Raw genomic sequence first — 4625 nt, 5'->3', positions numbered from 1 at the left:
GACCAACTGGGTGATGCACCAGTACTACCTCGGGGACCTGGAGCAGGAGAAGGAGCGGGAACTGGTCCACTGCAAGATTTTCTACCAGACGAACACTAGGGCCAGGAGTAAAAAGATTATAAGTTAGTTAGGTATTGGTAGTTGTACTACCTTGTCGTCCGCAAGTTGGTATTGTTGTTAACGATCTTTTGGTATGAACTTGCATTTGCTTCCAACCATCATGCCGAGGGTCGGCGTGGATATAAAGCTGAATCATTTGTTTCGAAACGAATTTTCAGGCACCTGATTTTTATTTGATGGGTAGCATAAGCACCCGCCGTTCGAATTCCCAGTTCTCCAATTTTTTCGAAACAAGTGCATGCACTTATTATCACGAAAAAAAATATCCGTGCTGCATCCCAGTTATCAGTCTGTACAGGCAGAATTCTCTCGTTTATTGAGCACGTATATTGTTTTTTCAGGTCGAGCAAGTTTCAACTGGGCTGCAGACTGCCCAGGGTTGGTTTTGTTTTTAACAGGCCCAGCCCATGACGACAACGGGGCACAAAGATCCAGCAGGTATCTACTGGCCTCTGGCCCGCCAGCGTTAGTTATATTTTGTCTTACAACATCCGCAGGCAGTTTTTTTACTGAATCAAACACACAGCCCAGTTCTATTTTCCTCTTGAAACGCATGTCCTACATCCGTTTTCTAATCTCTACCTATAGTTTTACTAGTTCATATACACGTATCATTATATTGAAAACACATGAAATTCCCTTTTCATATTTACATCCTTATTTTTGTTGTTTTTTCCCACCCAGCGCTGATTTTTTTACCACTGGTTTTCCCTTAAACCAACTCAATTGTCCCACGTCTTATTTGCTTACAAAAACAAAACAATTTTTTTGGCAAATCAATAAGTTCTTAAAAAATGTTTATCATTTCGGGATTACAACAATTCAGACTCCACCGAAATATGCAAAATAAGGTTGAACTTTTTGACCGTGGTCCTGGGCAGAAAATGGGCTGTAATAAATTACTTAAGAATTAGCGAATGGGCTGCAAATTATAAAAAATAGAAAATGGGCTTTATGTTGTCTGCCACAGATTTGGAGGCTGACTTGTGGGCCTACTAAGTTCATGCGTACACAAGATTTCTCAAAAAAGAAACTTAGTCAACAATCGACTCTACCAACGTCAGACCGTTAGATGTCAATCTAAGGGCAATCGTGCTTCTTCAGTCTCTGATCTTCCTGCCCCAGCCGCCCAAACCAGCACCGTCGGAACCGCCTGCTCCCGCCTCCCGTGGCCGGCAGTGCTGCCGAGCAGGCCTCACGGCCCCATCATACTCGCATCCCTGGCCTGTCTATCCCTCTACTCACCCACACCTTCTGTTATTTTCCGGCAACGGCAGCCGAACCAGTCAACCCTCGTACTCTCCATCGCATGGGCAGCCACTGCCGTGTCTTCCCCGACTCCGTGTCGTTCCCTTCGTAGGCCTCGCCGTCGTCCACCGCCCCGGTGCTCTCGGCGCGGCGTGGTCAACGATGTCCATCCAACGGCCATAGTGCTTCTTCAACCTCTGGTCTTCTTGCCCCAGCCGCCCAAAGCAGCGCTGGTCGTGCCGCATGCTCCTGCCTCCCGTGGCCGGCTGTGCTGCCGCGGAGGCCTCGCCGTCCCCATACTACTCCCACCGCTGGCCAGGCCATCCCTCCGCTCACCCACTCCCCCTGTTATTCTGCGGCGACGGCAGCCTCACACCGCAGCCGAACCAGTGAACCCTCGTACTCCTCTCCGCGTGGGCATCCACTGCCGCGTCTTGCGCGGCTCCGCGTCGTCCCCTTCCTAGGCCTCGCCGTCGTCCACCGTCGTGGTGCTCTCGGCGCGGCGTGGTCAATGTGGTCAACGACCGACTTCCATCGGAAGAGTACTATACGTGGAGAGGCTGACAGCTGGGTCCACGGCAGCCGCAAGGAAGTGCCTCCTTATTACGTGGAAAATAATTATTCCTCCACCTGACAGCGGGGACCCACCGGACGGGCCACCAGTATTTTGCGAAAAAAATTGTTTCCCCCTGACTCCTGGGACCCACCGGACGGGCCACCGTATTTCGCGGAAAAAACGTTTCCCCCCTGACTGTTGGGACCCACCAGACGGGCCACCGTATTTCGCGAAAAAACGTTTGCCCCCTGACTGCTGGGACCCACCGGACGGACCACCATATTTCGCGAAAAAACGTTCCCCCCGCTGTCAGCTCGGACCCACCGGAAGTGCCTCCATATTAAGCACAGAAAAATGAATACTCCCCCTGCTAGCTGGGACCCACCATGGTGGGAGGCTGACTTGTGGGCATACTAAGTTGACGGGGACGGAGGGCTTTGTCAACTTAGTCAATATGAACGATTCTAGCTCAAGTGACCGTACGATGTCCATCCAACAGCCGTCGTGCTTCTTCAATCTCTGCTCTTCCTGCTCCAGCCGCTCAAACAAGCGCCGGCGGGACTGTCTGCTCCCTCCTCCCCGCGTCCGGCTGTGCTGCCGCGCAGGCCTCATCACCCCACCGTACTCCCATCGCTGGCCTAGCCATCCCTCTAGTCACCCACACCTGCTGTTATTCTCCGGCGACGGCAGACGAACCAGTAAACCCTCGTACAGTCGTACTACCCTCCGCGTGGGAAACAACTGCCGAGTCTTCCCTGCCTCCATGTCGTTCCCTTCCTAGGCCTCGCCGTCGTCCACCGCCCTGGTGCTCTCGGCGCGGCCTGGTCAACGTGGTCAACAACCGACATGCATCTGAAGTGGACTGTACGTGGAGAGGCTGACAGCTGGGTCCATGGCCGCATGCAAGGAAATGTCTCCTTATTACGCGCAAAATAATGATTCCTCCACCTGACATCGGGGACCCACCGAAAGGGCCTCTGTATTTTGCGAAAAAATGTTACCGCCGCTGACAGCTCAGACCCACCAGCTATATCTTCGCACGCAAGGAAGTACCTCCTTATTACGCACAAAAAAATGAATACTCCCCCTGTTAGCTGGGACCCAGTATAGTGGCAGGCTGACTTGTGGGCCTACTAAGTTGACGGGGATGAAGGGCTTTGTCAACTTAGTCAATATGCACGATTCTAGCTCCAGTGACCGTACGATGTCCATCCAACGGCCGTAGTGCTTCTTCAACCTCTGGTCTTCTTGCTCCAGCCGCCCAAACCAGCGCCGGTCGTGCCTCGTGCTCCTGCCTCCCATGGCCGTCTGCAATGCGGCGGAGGCGTCATCGCCCCCTACTACTCCCACCGCTGGCCAGGCCATCCCTCTACTCACCCACACCCCCTGTTATTCTGCGGCGACGGCAGCCTCACACCGCAGCGAACCAGTGAACCCTCGTACTCCTCTACGCGTGGGCATCCACTGCCGCGTCTTCCCCGGCTCCGCGTCATCCCCTTCCTAGGCCTCGCCGTTGTCCACCGCCCTGGTGCTCTCGGCGCGGCGTGGTCAACGTGGTCAAGGAACGGCTTCCATCGGACGTGGACTGTACGTGGAGAGGCTGACAGTTGGGTCCACGGCCGCAACAAGGAAGTGCCTCCTTATTACATGCAAAATAATTATTCGTCCACCTGATAGCGGGGACCCACCGGACGGGCCACCGTATTTCATGAAAAAAATGTTTCCCCCTGACTGCTGGGACCCACCAGCTACATCTTCGCACGCAAGGAAGTGCATCCGGGCAAAAAACGATTCGCCCCCTGAATGCTGGGACCCACCAGCTACATGTTCGCACGCAAGGAAGTGCCTGACAGTCGGGACCCACCTGGTCGAAGCGTACGTAGCGTTGTCATTCTGGTCGCGAACGTGTACGTACATATATACTGGTGGATGTAGAGGCGCGCACGTGTCGTAGTAGAGGCGTGCACGTAGCATGTACACGTACGTACAGCGGCCAGGGTGCAAGAGAGAAAATACGGCCACGTATGTGTACATACGGGCGGGGTCTCGAACGCCTACTCGCGCATATGTACAGCGAGGGATCGTGTACATGGCTGGGTCGGAACGGAGAAACAGCGTCGTCGTCGTGTTCATGGGGAGGCAACGGAATGCGTCGTGTTCATTTGGAGGCAACGGAATGCATCGTGTTCATGGGGTGGCAACGGAATGCGTCGTGTTCATTGGGAGGCAACGGAACGCGTGGGAGCCAACCGGCTTGGACGGAACAGGCGATGGAAACGAGGCCTGGCGTACCGCAGAACGGAGGAAACGGCCTTGTGTTCGACCGGCCACGTTCGGAACGGGGTCCTGTTGATCGGGAGGGGTGTGGCGTACCGCAAAACGGAGGAAACGGACCTCCTACGGTCGAAACGGGGGTCCTGTTGATCGGGAGGGGTGTGGCGTACCGCAAAACGGACGAAACGGACTTGTGTTGGAGCTCTACGGTCGAAATGGGGGTCGTGTTCATCGGGAGGGGTGTGGCGTACTGCAAAACAGGACTCCACGGGATACTGTTCATCTCCACCGTCGACCTCCTCCAGCCTCCACGGGCTACCGTCGACCTCCTCCAGCCTCCACGGGCTCCTGTTCATCCAGCCTCCACCGCGCGCTACTCCACCGGCTACTGTTCAACCACCCCTCCACGGGCACCCCTCCACCATCT

This window comes from Aegilops tauschii, chromosome 7 (genome assembly GCF_002575655.3).
Source record: "Aegilops tauschii subsp. strangulata cultivar AL8/78 chromosome 7, Aet v6.0, whole genome shotgun sequence".
Taxonomy (NCBI): domain Eukaryota; kingdom Viridiplantae; phylum Streptophyta; class Magnoliopsida; order Poales; family Poaceae; genus Aegilops; species Aegilops tauschii.
The sequence above is the reverse complement of the archived record's forward strand: the minus strand, read 5'-3'. Positions refer to the sequence as shown.